This window comes from Armigeres subalbatus, chromosome 1, assembly GCF_024139115.2.
Source record: "Armigeres subalbatus isolate Guangzhou_Male chromosome 1, GZ_Asu_2, whole genome shotgun sequence".
In the NCBI taxonomy this organism is placed as follows: domain Eukaryota; kingdom Metazoa; phylum Arthropoda; class Insecta; order Diptera; family Culicidae; genus Armigeres; species Armigeres subalbatus.
In genome coordinates this window covers 135803949-135823095 of record NC_085139.1, presented here as the reverse complement: position 1 = coordinate 135823095, position 19147 = coordinate 135803949, and the positions used below count along the sequence as shown (strand labels likewise).

General features: G+C 41.0%; 2 protein-coding genes across 2 annotated transcripts in view; one reads left to right on the top strand and one right to left on the bottom strand.

Annotated features, from left to right (window-relative positions):
* Positions 1-19147, bottom strand: part of LOC134205169 (transcription factor IIIB 90 kDa subunit) — a 101380-nt gene that overhangs the window by 13707 nt on the left and 68526 nt on the right. The window lies entirely within an intron of this gene.
* LOC134205167 (BTB/POZ domain-containing protein 6-B) overlaps positions 7429-19147 on the top strand; it is a 69639-nt gene continuing 57920 nt past the window's right edge. Inside the window, exon 1 of the mRNA XM_062680160.1 lies at positions 7429-7779. The gene's annotated coding sequence lies outside the window, so the exon portion shown is untranslated. The remainder of the gene's footprint in view (positions 7780-19147) is intronic.

Below are 19147 nucleotides of genomic sequence, written 5' to 3'. Positions count from 1 at the left end.
TCAGTAAAAACAGTTAATGAGTAAAACTGATTGACGAATGAAAGCTATGGCGCAACAAAACAGGCAACATTGATAAAGTAATGCAATTCCAGGAAACATATAAAAAATAGAGAGCGCTGCTCTCCGGAGTTGCTTGAATTGGCTTGAGGTATGAAATTTACCCCAGAAGTCGCAAAATAACCTAACCTGATATTCTCACTGTTCAGAACGCCAGATAATCAACAGAAAGGGTCTGGGTCATTTGGCATCAAGTCATTTGGCATAAGGTCATTTGGCATAAAGGCCATTTGGCATAACGGACATTTGGCATAATTTTGATCTGTAAGAAAAGAGTGGGTCATTTGGCATAACGGACATTTGGCATAATTTCGAGCTGTAAAAGCGAAAGGGATATTTCATGTAATGTTTAGCGTAGATAAAGTAGGTCGAGGCTGTTTTCTGATAAATTTAAATTGATGGTAGACATTTTCCGGAAGAACGAAATAGCAAAACGGCAGAATTACTTCCGAGAGAGGGATCACATCCATCAATGACACATTACGGCCACATGCCTACTTTTAAAGTAGGGATTACACCCACCATTGCTTCAATCCGAGCATGCGCCGTAAGACCGGATCAAATAAACCATTGCCTTAATGCGGGTAAGCGCCTCACTTTAAAAACTCAAGCAACACACTTGTCGTAGACGAGTTACTAAAACCAATCAAGTCACATATGAGTTATTGCAACCAAATCAATCTGAATTGTGCTTTTCGGGGAAGAGATCACATCTACCATTGATTTATTTCTGACAAGCGCCTACTTATAAAGAAGGAGTCACATCTACCATTGCCATAATCCGGACAGGGCCTACTTCTAAAGAAAGGATCACATCCACCATTGCATTGCCACAATTCAGGCCACACACCTACTTTTAAAGAAGGGATTACATCCACCATTGCTTCAAACCGGACAAGCGCCTATTTTTGAAGAACAAATCAAGTCCTCCATTGCCATAATCCGTGCAAGCGCCTATTTTTAAAGAAGGGATCACATCCACCATTGCCTCAATCTGAGCAAGCACCTTCTTTTAAAAAAGGAATCACATCAACCGATGTCATAATCCGGGCAAATGTTTACTTTTAAAGAAGGGATCACATCCACCATTGCCTCAATCCGGGCAAGCGCCTTCTTTTAAAGAAGGAATCACATCCACCATTGCCTCAATCCGGTCAAGCGCCTTCTCTTAAAGAAGGAATCACATCCACCATTGTCATAATCCGGGCAAGCGCCTACTTTTAAAGAAGGGATCACATCCTCCATTGCCATGGTCCATGCAAGCGCCTACTTTTAAAGAAGCGATCGCATCCACCATGGCCTCAATCCTTGCATGCGCCTACTTTTAAAGAAGGGATCACTTCCATCATTGCCTCAATCCGGGCAAGCGCCTTCTTTTAAAGAAGGAGTCACATCCACCATTGTCATAATCCGGGAAAATGCCTACTTTTAAAGAAGAGATCACATCCTCCATTGCCATACTCCATGCTAGCGCCTACTTTTAAAGAAGGGATCACTTCCACCATTGTCTCAATCCGGGCAAACGCCTTCTTTTAAAGAAGGAATCACATCCAACATTGTCATAATCCGGGCAAGCGCCTACTTTTAAAGAAGGGATCACATCCTCAATTGCCATAGTCCATGCAAGCGCCTACTTTTAAAGAAGGTATTGCATCCACCATGGCCTCAATCCTTGCATGCGCCTACTTTTAAATAAGAGATCATATCCTCCATTGCCATGATCCGGGCAAGCACCTACTTTAAAGAAGGAATCACATCCACCATTATAATAATCCGGACAAGCGCCTAATTTTAAAGAAGGGATCACATCATCCATTGCCGTAATCCAGTAAGCGCCTACATTTAAAGAAGGGATCGGATCCAGCATGACCTTAATCCGGGCAAGCACCTATAGCACCTATAGTTTTAAAGAAGAGATCATATCCTTCATTGCCATAATCCGGGCAAGCACCTACTTTTAAAGAAGGGATCACATCCTTCATTGCCATAATCCGGCAAACAGGCCTTCTTTTAAAGAGTGGATTATATCCACCACTGCTCTAATCCGGGCATGCACCTACTTTTGCATGGCATTGCAAATGCATTCTTTCCACGAGAGGACAATGTCTTTTTAATATTGTTATCGACGGCTGTTATATTTACTATTCCAGGGTGGTTCCCGCACCACTTAGTCATCATTTAGCAAACGTAAAAAAAATTATGCCAAATGTCCGTTATGCCAAAAGACCCTCACTTTTGACGTTGGTTACAATTATGCCAAATGTCCGTTATGCCAAATGGCCTTTATGCCAAATGACCTTATGCCAAATGGCGTTATGCCAAATGACTTTATGCCAAATGACTTTATGCCAAATGGCCCGCTCCCCAACAGAAAGATATCTGGACGCTGGTGATCAGCTTTAGCACACTGAATTGTTGGGAAGCAACATTTTTGGTCTTACATTGCTACGGTAAAAGACCAGGGAATTCAAGTAAGTTAAGCGACGGTGCTAGAAGTCATAAAGTGCGAGCCCTCCCCAGCTGACCTTGTTGAAGTTCGTAGATAATGTTGCTGGGGACTTAGAACCTGGGTCCCCGTGCTGCCTGATCATTGGGGGATTGGAAACTTGGGGAAACCAAGGAATGTCCAAAAGCCTCGTGTTGTGGGAACTCGGGGATCAATCTCAGGATGCCCGTAAGGCCATTTGGTTTACATTTATTTGTATAGGCTCCCATCTGTTAAAAACAGATTAGGGCGACGATACTGTCAGAATCGTCGGATAGAGTTCCCTTATGCTAGCAGGTATCCCGCAAGTATGTCTAGAAACACAGACGTCGCAACTTGTACGGAAAGGGCTCTCATCGAAGTTATACGAGAGCCACGTGTGTCCAGAATGGCAGAATATGATAACACCCTTAAAGAGTAAAAGAGTCGTTCCGCAAAACGTAATACAGTCAAACCTCCATGAGTCGATATTGAAGGGGCCATCGACTCATGGAAACATCGAGAAGAGGAATACAAAATTCTTGAAAAGCTCTTTGAAAGGATCATCACAGTAAGCTTCCATGAGTCGATATAGAGTTATAGAACATCGACTCATGAAGATTTATCTTTAATATAATCCTCAATTTTGCTACAACTTTTGTAGAAACCACTGAACAAAATATTGGAACCGAGGACTAAGTTCTAAACACAATCCAATCAATTTAACTAAATTCAAAAATCAAGATTTTGCAATACAATAAATTCGTGATTTTCGCGAGAACACTGGAAGGTCACTCGCTCCAAGTCAAGCGTGTCATCTCGTGGATCAAGTCGCATTCATGCCGATATGTAGCGTTTAGGGTTAATGAAACTCTCAGCTTGTCTGGAACCGAGAAGTGGGGTTGTTGGGGAAACAGATTAACGTCGCTGACGAAGCCACGAAATGGGGTAAAGGGCCAAACTGTAAGCCTGATAGTCGCTAGATGCGTGGACCTGCGTTCCTGTACGAAGAAGAAGAAAACTGACCAAAGGACAAATTTGAGACTGCAGATAGTACACAAGAGGAACTACGATCTGCTTATATTTGCAGCCACTTTATATCCATCCCATTAATTGATGTGTCGCGATTTTCAAAATATGAGCCACTACTACGAAGCATGGCATACGTTCATCGATTCAGTGAGAGGCATTTGTTACGTAGCAGGAAAGAGCCGAATGTTGACGAAGGAAATATTAGCAGTGATAATCTACGAAGTGCGGAAAGGAGTCTTTGGAAAGTGGCCCAGTCAGATTGCTATCCGGACGAAGTGGCAACATTGAGACGGAATGCACAGATTGCTCCCGAGAAACGACGCAAACTCAGTCGCAACAGTTTGTTAGCACATCTACCACCTATACTGGATGCGCACGGATTAATGCGCGTGGATAGTCGCATTGCCGCTGCAGATTACTTAGAGTACGAAACTAGATTTCCTGTCATCCTGCCAAGAGGACATCCGATTACCAACATGCTATTGGACTGGTATCACCGAAAATTTCGTCACGCAAATAACGAAACGATTGTTAACGAAGTACGCCAGAAGTTTTATGTTCCGAAGTTGAGAGCGCAGATCCGAGCGGTAGCGAAACGCTGCCAGTGGTGTCGTGTATACAAAGCTGATCCAGTAGTTCCAAAAATGAGTCAACTGCCGCGGTTTCGTATTACACCATACCTTCGCCCCTTCACATTCGTAGGCATAGATTACTTTGGACCCTACCTTGTGAAAGTTGGTCGAAGTGCAGTCAAACGCTGGGTAGCCATTTTCACATGCCTAACAGTGCGGGCTATACATTGCACGAAGAGGATCCCCGCAGGAAGTCTACACAGATAATGGGACCAACTTCATAGGCGCTAGTAGAGAGCTCGAGTACCAGCTGCGGAACATTAACTTCACCATAAGCAGCACGTTCACTGACATAAACACCCAATGGAGATTCGACCCACCATCAGCTCCACACATGGGGGGATGCTGGGAGAGAATGGTCCGTTCTGCGAAGACGGCTCTCAGCACATTACCCGTTGTGCAGAAGTTAGACGACGAGTTTTTTATGACGTTACTGGCTGAAGCGAAACATATGATTAATTCACGACCGTTGACGTTTCTGCCGTTGGAAAGTGAGGAGCAGAAGTCGTTAACACCGAACCATTTTCTGATGCTCAGCTCGAGTGGAGTTCGATAACCAGTTAAAGCACCGGTGAACGAGAGAGAAGCTTTGAAAGACAGTTGGAAGATGATCCAAAATAAACTGTATGGATTCTGGAGGCGTTGGATCATAGAGTATTTGCCTTTAATATCCCGACGAACAAAATGGTTTGAAGACGTACCACCTATCGCAGAAGGAGCATTGGTCATGATAGCTGACGGGAAGATAAGGAACCAGTGGATTCGCGGTCGTTTCATCCGAACATATCCAGGCAAAGACGGAGCAGTTCGTCAGGCTCACGTGGATAATATGATAAAATATATTTTAAAAATCAAATAAACAATACAAAAAAATCGAAGTTGGAAGGTCAAGCCAAGCCAAGAATGTTTAAATAAAGAAGAATTTTACTATGTGGGCTGCAAATAGGCGGCAAACAGGTGCCATGCTGCTGATCGCCATGCAAAACGGTTGACGCAATTTTATTGGAATATGCTTAGAATCAAACTGATAGATAGCTCAAATTTGAATAGCTGAATAGTAATACGTTTTCAAAAGAGTCGATTTTTTTTGGCGCAAGTACGTCTCAAACTCGCTCATTTCGTCTACGAATCAACTGGATAGCAGAAGTGCGCGAATAAAATACTTACGTTCAGTTTTTGGAAAGTTTAATTTTTTGGTTAAGTGATTTTGTTCAATTTGAAGGTAAAATTAGTGAGTTAGTTTTTAAAAAATAACTTCAAGTCGAGTCAAGTACGAAACACCGAAGACGGTCTCACAGTTGAGGTCGAAATACGTATCTGTCAAAGGTACAATAAAGTAGTGGAATTAAATTAAATTACAAACTCGTCTTATGACAAGTCGGGACCGATTTGCGATTTGGGCGTAACTTATTTTGTAAACAAACATTGGAGGGTGAATTCCTGCTAAAGCAAGCATTTCATGAGAAAACTACGGTATGGATCCGACAGATTAAGCTTTCCTCTACCAGATAAGGGAATTAGTTTGGGATAAAAACACTTGCATTCTCCGGAATCCATGGAACAATGTTTGTTTACAAAATAAGTTACGCCCAAATCGCAAATCACTCCAAGACAAATAAGACAAAAAGGACAAAAAAGGAAAATAAGACAAATAAAACAAATAGGACAAATAAGACAAATAAGAATAATCAGACAAATAAGGCAAATAAGACAAATGAGACTAATGAGACAAATAAGACAAATAACACAAATAACAAAAATAAGACAAATAAGACAAACAATACAAATAAGATAAGTTCCTCCAGGAGTTCCTCCGGAAATTCCTCTAGGAATTTCTCCGGGAGTTCCCAAGGAAGTTCCTTCCGGGAGTTCCTAAGAAAGTTCCTCCAGGAATTCCTCTGGAAGTTTTTCCAGCAATTCCTCCGGAAGTTCCTCAGGGAATCCCTCCAGAAGTTCTTCGGGGAAACCCTCCGGAAGTTCTTCCCGGAATTATTTGTCTTATTTGTCTTCTCTGTCTTATTTACATCAGCACCACGGTTATTACCCAAATCCTTTTCAAAGCTTATGTGGAATCCTTGTACAAAAATTCTCTCAAGATATTTTCTAATGTTGTTCTAGTAACGGCCCATGTTTTCATCTTCTAAAACCAGCTGGAGTTTGTTTATTTTAATCTCCTCATTGCGTGATTGGTCGGCGCTGCTGCTGTTCTCTCACCGAACTACTGCATGAGTGATACATTTTTTCCCCATAGTTGCCAATTCCTTTTGTTCTCCGTTTACGACCAATTCTAAAGCAATTGTAGACTGCATAATGATGATATAATTTTGGTGACACCGACAGCGCCATTCTGGTGGGCTAGATTGGGCAATTTTCTCTCTCAGAGTGCTACCACATGCTTTTTTAACGCAAAACCCTTCCCTCAGACCTTACATCACTTTCCTTGGTGAATCCTCGATCTATGTTTCAGTTTATCTACCCTGCCTAATTAACAAAACTTGTTAGACAAAGTAGTAAAAGAAATTACTATACAACATATTTCGGAATGCAATTCTCTAAATAAACTGTCCGTAACGCTGGGTAGACACCTTTGATTGGTGTGTTACGGGGTAAGATCTATCACGGTTACATTGTCAGCTACAGGCAAATCCTGACCCAACGAATACCTTCCTCATTATCCAACTCCGTATTTATGAGGGTGCCGCTAAGTCGGTGGCCTCTCGTTAAGTAAGTGCCACATCAACAATTCCTTCCTCTCCCTAGTTACGGTGAAGATGGGCGTGGCCTGGACTAGTAATCCTCATGCCTTTGTTATTTTTGTTTAAGACTGGAATCAAGGACCACTCCCCTTCTTGATTTCTGATAGCATTCTAGATAAGGATCTCAAAAGTAAAACATGAGTATCACTAGTGTCCAATCTACGAATAACACCGTAACAATGCTAATGCTAATGAATACTTAATGTTAATAAATTGATAAGTTCAAACTCTGCCTGTAGTGCGCTACCAATCATGTCGCTTCTAAAATATACATTTGGGACACAACATCGTACCTTATTTTGAATATTGTCCACAATTTGTACGACACCCTGCTACTGCGCAACAACACCCTGATCAGTCAGCCGTTCCGATGCGATGGTGTGAGGTGTCTACCTCAACAGAACGCCTAAGTTGGTTTACCGAGTACGGTCCCGCCTGCCGACCATTCATTTTTTGAGAATCAACGAGCGAAAATCGACGTGCGCGACCGCATTGAATTCTTATTCTACATGCTGCAAACAAGCTTGCCGGTTGTGTTTCTAGTTTCCGGAGATAAATTTACTGCCGACTTGGAAGTGGAAGTGAATCTTAACTAAAACTCTCAGTGCGGAACGAAAGTTGTGAATGCGCCGTAAAAGGAAATGCTCAAAATACAACTGATTTTAGATCAGCAGTGGTGTAGAACATAAGCAGTTCGAAACGCGTTTATCAGTGGCCGTGAAAAAATAGTAGCGTGTGATTATCTACACTTGGCGGGCAACGAGTGGATGATAGCTGCGTAGCTGATTGACCGTGTTCAGCAATGAAAAAAAGCTAACCGGTATCAAGGAAATGCAAGGTGCGAAACCTAAAAACTTGGGTTACTGGACGTGAAACGTTTTTTAAAATATCGTTATAGATTAAACACTAACAAACAATTTCAATAATAGGGATAAACTATCTTGAACAGCTCATTTTGCAAGGTAAAAACTTAATTGTGACGATCGAATCTATTTGTCTGTGATATTGCTTTCAATTATTAATTAATTGTTGTTTCTTTAAGCAACCGGTACATGACCTTGAAAAGCACATTCTTAAATATGACGAATTTTTTAACAATGTTCAAAGGTTGTGAAGCTGCCTACAGAGTACAATATATTCTTAGTAGAACGCAGGGGTATTGTTTGTGTATGAGTAAATTCTGCAGATTTGGCTGAGTCCGAATCCACAGATCATTCACCAACAGTATGAGGAAGTGCTTGAAACGCTGCGGGGGGAGCAGTAAGCAAAGTAACACAAAAAGTTCTACGATATACGTTTTATTGGACCCACACCAACGAATGGACCGCGTTGTCCATATTGGCAAGGCGACGACGGTGTTGCGTGCGGCTATAGGAATGCAAAACAAAGAATTCGCCTTCTGATTGTGAGTTAGGAGACGAACCTGTTCTTGAGGCGTCGGTTGAGATCTGCGACATTGGACACTAAAATAGAATCGTAAACGATCGTTAATTAATTTTAGGCTTTGCATTATAGTAGCTTTAAAGATCTCCCAATATTTTCGTACTCAACCGCCAATATCATCGCCTCAGAAACTTCATTTAAGTTTTCCCAGTTGACCGCAGCAAGGGTATCTGGGAACCGGTTCCATATCGGGCAAACTTGACCGGATTGCATTGTATCACTTACTTGGTAAGGTGCTCGCATTTAAAGGATTGACAATGCAATACTGATGCAAATATCTTGTCATCTGAATGACATTGGTATAGAATGTTATTTTTTATTAAAAACCAGGAGACATATTTTATATTTGAGTTAATGCCACCGATCTGTTCGTTCACATAACGGTTTGAGTGAAATCTATATAGCATTTTGTTGAATGACCTTTGGTCCAAAGAATATTATGTCGAAGGGAAACTTCATTGAATGGACATTTGGGAGAAATTAAATGTTTGGTTGTAGTTTGAGCGTAAGTTATTTTAATTGAACTAATTTTAGATGAATGATGTCTATTGTCGTTTAACTAATTAGTAAGTCTTAACGTGTGTTATCTGAGCGCCGATGGACATGTTCTGGTCATGAGAATGGTTGAGAGGGTAAACGATAAATATAAGCCGTTCGTGTATAAATAAAAATGATCACGATAAAAAATAATCACTGAACAATTGACAATATGTATCGTGAAGTTCTGATATTGATGTGTATCAATGAACGTGATTGTTTTTCAATGTGAGATTTTATGAATAAAGTGTTGCGGAGTACAAATTTGATAAATCAATACACCAATCCATCATTAGTGATCATGATGTAATTTGGAGCTTATGTATGTCAGAAAAATATATAAAGCTCTTTTAGTGGAATGTATTCAACCGTCTAAGACGAATTAAGTACTCTCCATTTAATTCCACCAGTTAATTTTCGTTATCTTTGCAGATACGTATTTCGACCACAACTGTGTGGTCGTCTTCAGTGTCTTGTACTTGACTCGACTTATGTATGTATTTATATACAGCATTTAACTAAATATACGCATATACGAACAGATTCAACTTTTTATTTGCACACATTACACCACTTTATTGCAACATGCCACAATATTTGTGCCGCTCCCCAATGTTTCTTATCTATCTAAGCATGTTTACTCTGTTGCACTGGTGGCTTTGATACCAATTCGTACGTAGGTTACAACTTCTAGAAACCTAGAAACGATACTACGCGATCATGCGAGCCATCAACCGTATCTGCTAAATAACTCGGACAGAACAGCCTTGCTTGAGGTTGCAATGATTAACACCGGTTTTTAGTAGCTCAACGTCACACTCCGCAATCGTGGCGAGCAGGGGCTCGCTTAACTTCTGAGGAATGCGTAATATCTTGTGTTTAAGTATGGGGGAACATAATTTATTATTCAACGCATCAGTATTTGACTTCTGGTGGCCTACAGTCTATAAAAAAATATCATACTTGGTCGATACTTTCTCGACCATATTTTTGGCATGAAACATGATTCAGTTGGCCAAAAAACACGCTATGTTTGATACCTTCTTCTATATACAGAGTGGAGAGTGGGTCTAATAATCTTTAAATCTATCCTAACTAAAATCGTTTCCGCATTCAATCAGAAAGAATAAAGCCATAACATAAAAAATATGCTAATGCTCCTATTTGTTGAGGTCACCTCACCTCTTGTCTGTCTCAATGCGATTTTACGTTTTAAGGTCTTCAACATCAATGCATTTGAAAACAAAAACAGGTGTTTGTCCTAACACTAAAATTTGAAACTTTTTAAAATAAAAAAAAAACAAACAAAAACGCCATTATGTCATGTTGACCATTTGAGAGCCTCTATGTGTTGTCGGGGCCTTCCTTAGCCGTGCGATAAAATGCGCGACTACAAAGCAATACTATGATGGAGGTGGCTGGGTTCGATTCCCGGTACGGTATTCCCTGGGCATGAATGTAATATCTGCGGTAGTGCTTAAGGAACACCAAGTGGGGAATGTAATGCCAATAAGAAGAAGAGGAAGATGTTTTTGTCTATAAAACCTACTTTAGGCAATTTAAAAGCGAATCCATGTTTGATCAAACATTTCGACGAAATACTCCGAACTCATTCTCGTTAATATCCACACCAGCTAGCAGCTTAGTGTTCATTAAGCATTTTCACAGTTATTAACTGAGAGGTTTCTATTACCATCAGTACTGGAAAAGGTCGTGATCTTCATAAGACAGAGAGCAAAGCGCCTTTTTCTATTTCAGGCGACCAAATGAAAGAATCGTGGGTACTTTGATCAATTTCGCATGAAAGGCAGTCATGAAAGGATGTTGTGCTTTATTTTAAAATATAAATTTCTAAGTTATTTTAATAGATACATGCGAAAAATAGTGACTAGTCGATAAATTAATCATACTTCTTTAATTCACCGAGTTGAAAGTGAAAATAAACACAAAAATAAAGCAGATATTGCACACTTTCATGACCTGTCACGGAACAAAAATTTTTTGAGATTTTTGTAGCATTTTTATTGAAAATGAGAAATTTCATTCTTGGAATCGTATATCATAAGGCCAACACAATGACGTTTATGCCCAGGGAAGTCAGGGAAATATTTCAGCCCGTTAAGGACAATCGTCACGGATTCCAGAACTAATTAAACTCGCGTTTTCAAGGGCACCCCATTCAAAACAGAAGCCACGCACAACTGTCATTTATATTATTCCACGCTTGCTGCGACGCAGCAAAATCAGAATAATAAAAATAACAGTTGTGCGTAGCTTCCATTGTGAATGAGGTGCCCTTGGAAACGCGAGTGCATTTAGTTTTGGATTCCGTGAGGATTGTCCTTAATTTCCTAGACCGAATCGGGAATCGAACCCAGTCATCCTCAGGCTAGCATTGTAGCGGCGCCGCACAGCTAGGTTAAAAAGGGCCATTTGTGCATATCGTGAAAATAGCATTGCCAACTATCAGGACCATCAAGGTTCACCTTTTCGGCCGAAGCTAGAATATTATTTCTCCAATTATCGCTTAACTTTTCAAAAGGTCCTAAGTATCATTTTTTTCATGAATTAATTTGAACACAGCAATCAATAGCTTTCATGTTGTTCTGTTGATTGCGCTATTCAAATTAATTCATGAAAAAAATGTTACTTAGGTCCTTTTGAAAAGTTAAGCGAGAATTGTCTGTTGAGGGAATTCCCTTGATTATGGTGCGAACATGCCATTTAACGTAATACGGAAAGCACGAACAATCATCACACCATCGTCATTTTCATCATCTACTGTTTTCATCATCATCGTTTTTCTACAACAAATTCAACTTTGTAAAAGTTTCACCGGCGCGTGTTTACTCTCCATACATGCTGATACATTTACAGTTACATCAAACAACTTAAAACCGAGATTCGCCGCTCCAAAATTACGAGATGATAAAGCTAGAGACAAAATATAGGAAAAATAACACGGTGCGTAGTGTCTCCCCGAGTCATCTGAAACCGCAAATGAAATACTGAACTTTAACGATAAGAATGTTCTTTCTTGTAAATATCAGGATAAAATCAACTTGTAACAAGCGATTGTTCAAAACTACAAATGAATGATTGTCTGACGCGCATCTGAAAAAATAGTCGGTTTTTATAATATTTTCGATTAAAAAAATTAGTTGTCAAAATTTCGATATAAATAGCCATTGACAAGATTTTAGTTTGGTTTCAGTAATATACGAATAAACGCAGAAAGATGCCCTCGAGCATGTATGTTGTTAGGAAGAACAGTGCATAATGCACCCCTGAGGCAAAATGGCCTCACTCATATAATCTGTTGTAGGACATTTATGAACGAATATTACCATTACAATTCATAATTAGTTATTCATTATTGAGCTCCATTGAAAAAAGTGAGAAAAATTCCTTCATATTCACTCAAATTTAACGATTTGCAATTATTCAACAAACAACAACCATGCGTTAACCATCATTTTACATGCAATTGCGTCATTTTAGACCACCATACGGGCGTTTTGCCCCAGGCCTATTTTGAAAACATTTTTTAAATGCGTTAGAAAGTCATGAAAACCTTATAGTTTTGAATAGGAGATCATTGTGAAATGTAGCTGGGTTTGTAAATTTTGCACCTATACGTTGAAATGGATGGGTATTTTTGTTTATATTGGTGAAAACATCGAAAAAGCTTAAGGGGTACATTTTGGACCGTCCTTCCCTATTTGTTTTTTTTCTCGTCGCGGGATAGTGACGGAAATTTATTGGTGCTTGGAGAATCATATATCGCAATCGTCGTTTCGGTCGTTTGAAGCACGATTCCTCACAGTTTGCAGAAGCTATCAGGTATGGCATAGTCTAATTTTTCGACACGGATTCGAAAAAGTTCGGTAAAATCATTGTGTAGAAAAAAAAACTGGCACGGTCGCATTTATCAATGTGAATCCAGATTCAACGATATCTATCAATCAAAGATTAAACTATTTACTATTCAATCAATAACTTATTTCAGAGCCTGAATTTCAAAATGTGTTAAATGGTGGACTTCTAGCCAGTGGTAGAAATACTCGCTACACGAGTAAGAAAAAGTGCAATTGGGCCTACCAAAAATGCCATACTCGCGGTCGCTTTGTGGTTGCTTCGAATACAATGGTTAAATTTCACTTGGGATAAACTAGAGGTGTGTGCCGTGCGGGCAGCAGGGACCATGTCCAAGGGCTTGACGACCCCTCCCCAGCCGTCTGTGCGTCAGGGTGTTCTGCCTAGGAGGTGGTGGGGTTAACAGGGGGCGCTGTTAATTCCCTCCCAAAAACCACATATCCGCAAGCAAACCTTATCAAGCGACCGTGTGCCGCTTAAAGCATACAAGCCCTAACCCCGAATCCCAAGGTGTCAGGCGACCCGTGCCGAAGGGATGAATGGCCTGGGGGTGAAACAATTAGCCACGTCGTTAACGGAGCCTGTGGAGGTTCCACAGAGTGAGGGCTGCTTCGGCGGCAAGCGGGTGGCAGTGGGTGGTACCCACACACCCCCAAGTGGTGCACATGTGGTGCAAGCGAATGGGAGTTGGGGGTATTACTCGTAATACCCCCCACAGAAGGAGGGACCGAGTGTATGGGTGAGCACACAAGTAAGTCTCTGCAGGGTACGCATGGTCGGTAGTGTTAGAATGACTGAAGTCTGGTGAGGCCTGGCAGGAGTGTCGGGGGCAGATACCTCTGCGGCACCTCAGAAGTAGGGGACACGAAAGTCTCGCTGCGTCTGGCAGGAGTGTCGGGGGTTGATGCTTCTGCGGCACCTCAGAAATCGGAGACATGTAAGGTAGTGGTGCGACCCCGTTCCAGGATGGGGAGACCACCACATTGGCTGAGGACTACCTGGGCTTCGAAATGTCAATGGGTGGGTGCTACTGGCATAGTACCTAACGGTGACCTATTGGCAGTATCAAAGCCTGGGTAGGTGAGTGTTAGGCACGTCTGACGTGCCGGGTGCTCCACGCCCAAAACGATGCACAGGAGGTGCACAGAGTGGATAAAAATGGGAGATGGGGGTATTACAACCCCCACTGAGTGAGTGACTGAATGTCAAAGAGAGTGGTGCACAAGTGGTGCAAGCGATTGAGACTGAATGTATGAGCGAGCACACAAGTTAGACTCGCATGGTACGTATGGTCAGAGTGACTGCTTAGGCAGTAGTGTGATCCGGCTGTCAGGGACGGAATGAGTGATGTCTCGCTAGGCCTGGCAGGAGTGTCGGGGGTTGATGCCTCTGCGGCACCTCAGAAATAGGAGACATGAAAGGGTCTGCCTCGTAGCTGAGGTAGGAGCGGCATAGGAGCCACCAACCTAGGGTCGCCTCCGGCTTGGTAGACAAGTGGTGCCACCCTGTTGCAGGATGGGGTGAACACCACACTGAGTGAGGACTGCCTATGCTGTGAGATGGCGGCATGGGTACCCCCTGCCGGGTACCTGTTTGTCCCTTGCAGTCATTCAAGCGGCATAGGCAGGTGAGTGTTGGGGCACATGTGGTGCCAGTGTGTCTTGTGCAAATGTGTTGCATGGGGAGTGTCGAAGAGCTGAGGCGCATACGTGCACTTGTGTACGTCATGGAGGGGGCGCAATGCCCAATAGTCATCCCCGAAGTATTGCTTAATTGCGGGCCGGGGAATGACTGGAGAGGAAGGAGTTGGTTTTAGTGGGTCGGGAGTGGTGATCCCATCCCCACACTACCTGGGTTCGCCTCCCCAGGTGTCTGTTTGCAGATTTCCATTACCTTCGTTAAAAAAAAAAAAAAAAAAAAAAAAATAGGTGTGTGCCGGTCCAAAAATCGTCGGTGGCGGCGTTTGTCATAATTATGGTCGGCGGCGGCGACGTTTTCGGCGTCACGCCGATAGCCATTTCAGCCGGCGGCGGCGTGAATCGGCGTGGCTTTCATATTCCGTTCGTTTCTTTAATATTTTGTTTTTGATTTTTCCGGACCATTTTCAAGACATTACCGGGACAATCTTTTGAATTTCGTCGAAAAAATCTAATCAACTTCCCCAAACAATTCTCTTAGTTTTTCCAAAATATTAATTTGGAAATTATTTTTAAATTTTCTACGGAAACTACTTTGAAGTTGTCACGAGAAATTCTTTGAAAATATAGCTTTTTAGAATTTCCAAGAAAAAACGTTCGGAATTTACATAGGAAATTGTTCTAACATGCACGAAAACATCTTTTTTGGCCAGTTCTTCGGAAATTCTGTTGAGTATTCTTCCAATTTCACACAGAAAATTCTTCAAAATACCCACGGGAAACCTTAAAAAGTTTTCGCAGGAAACTCCCAGCAGTTTTCACGGGAACATTTTTCGAAATTTCAATGGGTTTTTGAAGGAATTCATTTTGTTTTCTACGGGAAATTCTTTATATTTTCCATAAGAATCATTTTGACAATTCCACCAAAAATTATTAAATAGGAGGAAGGGTCGATTGACTGAAAATCTTGCGATGGAAAGCCATTAAGCCAAAAGTCATCTGCCCGAAATTAATTTGGCCAAAATGATTATCGAGCGAAAATGTTATTAAATCAAAAACGGTTTGGCTGAAAATGTCATTTGGCCGAACAGCTCATAGACCAAAAATGTCATTTGCTGAACCGGTAGTATCGGTAGTCAAAAATGTCGACCCGTTTGGTCAAATGGCTTTTCTACCGAACAACCATTCTGGCCAGAGGACAATTTTAGCAAACGATATTTTCGGTGAAATAACTCATTTTGCCAAACGATTTTTTCGATCAAATGACCAGTTCGATCGAACGATATTTTCGGCCGTATCCCCATTTCGGCTAAACGACATTTTCGACCAAACACCTTTCGGCCTTGTGGCCTCCGCCCTTTCGTCCCATCCCGTCGTTTAACCGAAAGTTATTCGACAGAAAAGCCATAAGTTCGAATCGAACGTGTTTCCAAAACGGTTATTAGGTCAAAATGGTTTGGCCAAAAATATTTGACAAATAAAAGAAGTCGACCGAAATCTAACCTGGCAACAGGTTAAAGCGATAGCCAGGCAACGCTCAAGATGGAGATCTTTCAAGTCGGCCCTTTGCACCCCCGGAGGTGTACAGGATCCATAAGTAAAGTAAGTAAGTACAAATATTTGACCGAAAGCGACGTATAGCTGAAAGAAACATTTGTCTAAAGTAATACTTTGGCCGAAAAAGTTGTTGTCATTTAGCTGAAAATGCCTTTTATCCTTAATGGTCGTTTGGCCAAAAATGACGTTTCGAAGAAAGGGTCTTTTAGCGGAGAGGGTGAATTGACCCGATTATGTCCTTTTTGCTAAGCAATCTTCCGGTCAAACGTCATTTCCGTCCAAATAACCTATTCGGCTAAACCAGTGGTTCTCAACTTGGGGTACCTTTACCGGCCCTAGGGAGTACCTCAATTCAAAATACGTAATGGCGGATGTATTAAACTTCCAATAACAACATATCGAAACAGTTTTGATAAATGTGTAATTGCAAGATTGCAAAACATTGCTGTATTGTACATAATATGCATGAAGATTAGTAAAACAAAACCTACTGAATCACGCCCATTACAACCAGCATAGTGTAAGAAGGGCTGTGGAACAAAGGATCAAAGTACATAACATTTAATGAATAAAATCTAGAATCTAAAGGTTTGGAAGGCTCGGAAGCCTCCTTTCAAGAGGCTGGGTAGCACCCTTTCAATAGGCTGAGAAGCCTCCTTTCAAAAGGTTGAGAAGCCTTCGTTCAAGAAGCTGGAAAGCCTCCGTTCAAGAGGCTCGCAAGCCTCCTTCCAAGAGGCTGGGAAGCCCCCATTCAAAAAACTGTGAAGCCTCCTTTCAAAAGGCTGGAAATCCTCCTTCCAAGAGGCTGGGAAGCCTTCTGTCAAGAGGCTGAGGAGCCCCCTTTCAAAAGATTGTGAAGCCTCCTTTGAGGAGACTGGAAATCCTCTTTTCACGAAGCGCGGAAGTCCATTTTTAAGAAGCTCGGGAGTTTTAAGAAGTCACCAAAGTCTTAACGGAAGATTTATGTATAAACTTGATTTGAATTGCAAAACTGCATAGGATAACGAAGATTGCAGGACACCAGAGCCATATATTGCGTTAGTCTTTAGGTCAGTTTCCATATCTTATGAGTTATGGTTATTTTCATAACCAGCGGAAAAAATAAGGGGCACCTCAATGAACGTAAAAATTCGAAAGGATGCCTCTCAAGAAAAAGGTTGAGAGCCGCTGAGCTAAACGATTTTACCGGCAAAACAACCAAATGTTTGCCAAATGACCATTTTGGTCAAACGGTCTTTTCGACGAAATGTGCTATTTGACCAACCGACCTTTTTGGGCAAAGGAACTGTTTGACCGAACGTCATTTTCGGTGTCAAGTAGTTTGTTTGATCAAATAACATATTGTGCCAAACAACAAATGACTCTCTTCCGAACAATGTATCTCCGCTCAAAAACTTTATTCTAATGAGAAATTCTATGGATTTCAGCGGGAAATCCTTCGGAATTTTCATTGCAAGCTCGTCTTAGTTTTCTCGTAGAGCTTTTCGAAATTCCAATGGAAAATTGTATAGAATTTTAAATCAATGGTATTTTCACGAAAATTCTCTGCAGATACAACGTGATGTTGTGAGGATATTAATCCGGAAATTCTACGTCTGCGGAATTTCCACAAAAAAAATTTGCGAACTTCTGCAAATCTGAATCGGCGTAGGAAATTATAAATTAGCGTCGTGACAATTTTAAAACGGTGGCGCGCCGATGCAAAAATGTCGGTAGCGGCGGCGTGCCTAAAACTGTCGGCGGCGGCGACGTGGCGCGGCGGCACACACCTCTAGGATAAACACAATAACAATAAACAAATGTGTTCTTCCTCGAACATCCGTGATAAGTTCCGATGTTGTTTTTTGACATTTTGCAAATTAACCCGAATGACTCGCGACGCTCCACGAACATTTTTCGGGGTTCGTTTTTCTGTTTTCTCTGCGAGTGTTCGCGATTATTTTGCATTGCCTACTTCTCGTTTTGTGAACAAGGTTCACAGATTTCCACCACTGCTTCTAGCACATTGTTTCATCTTCAACTTTGTCTATCAATACATTGCTCTATGTTTAACATTTACAGCGTAAAACGCTTGTATCACTCAATATACTAAATGATAACGAGTGTTGTTATCATTTAGTATATTAGAGGTTATTGGCGTTTTACGCTGTAAATATAAAACATAGAGCAATGTACTGTTAGACAAAGTCGCAGAGGAAACATAGAGCTAGGAGTCCACCATACAACACATTTCGGAATTTAGGCTCTGGAATGAGATATTGGCAGAATACTAAATGATATTAAAATTATAAATTCAATCTCTGCTAACAACTAATAATAACAACTATGTTTTTTTGTAAAGGCGCAGAGGTAAACATGGTCTTCAAACAGCAAAAAACTTCTACTAATATTCCTTCTTATTTACTTTACTGACTACAAGGACGTGGCGGGCGCCGTTATTGATTATTTGAACACTATCACTGAAACTTGTACACACCACACACAACACCAACATGACGGAGTGGCCATCATTGTCAATCACAGCTAAGCAAAATATGCGAATAATCGCAGTTTGAAATGTTCTGAACCATAAATATCCCTAAGCCCGCAGGAAATTTTGGGATTTATGAAACCCCGAAAGATTCTTGGACGATCATACGATTTCCTTGTAGTCCACTGTAAATTTACCACAATCGAAACCGTGATATTCATAGCCCGACGAGGACTGGGGTTTTTCTAACTTTAGAAATCAGACAACAGGTTAAACTGCAGGATGGTATTTAAATAGCTGGTTTAATATTTATCTATGCGCGAAAGCAACACAAATTATAGAAAGCTTGTGAACCGGTTTTTGTGTTTCTTTTTTTATATATTTTGGTGTTAACTTTTTTGCACACAAAACCGTTGACCTTTTGCTTTTCTGGAGAACTGTTTAGCATCCAGTTCGATTCCCATCACTAGTAGGGGATGTTTTCAAATGTGCCAACTACAAATTATATTAAAATTTATGATTGAAATAGGACCGTTAATACCGTTGGTTAATATGGAATTTTCATGATAATACCATAGAGTACCACGGACATATACGAATCTTAAAAAAATAAGAAAATGTTAGCAATTTTTAACGTAAAAACTGCAAAACTCAAAATTTGTTATAGAAAAATTACAAATTTCCTG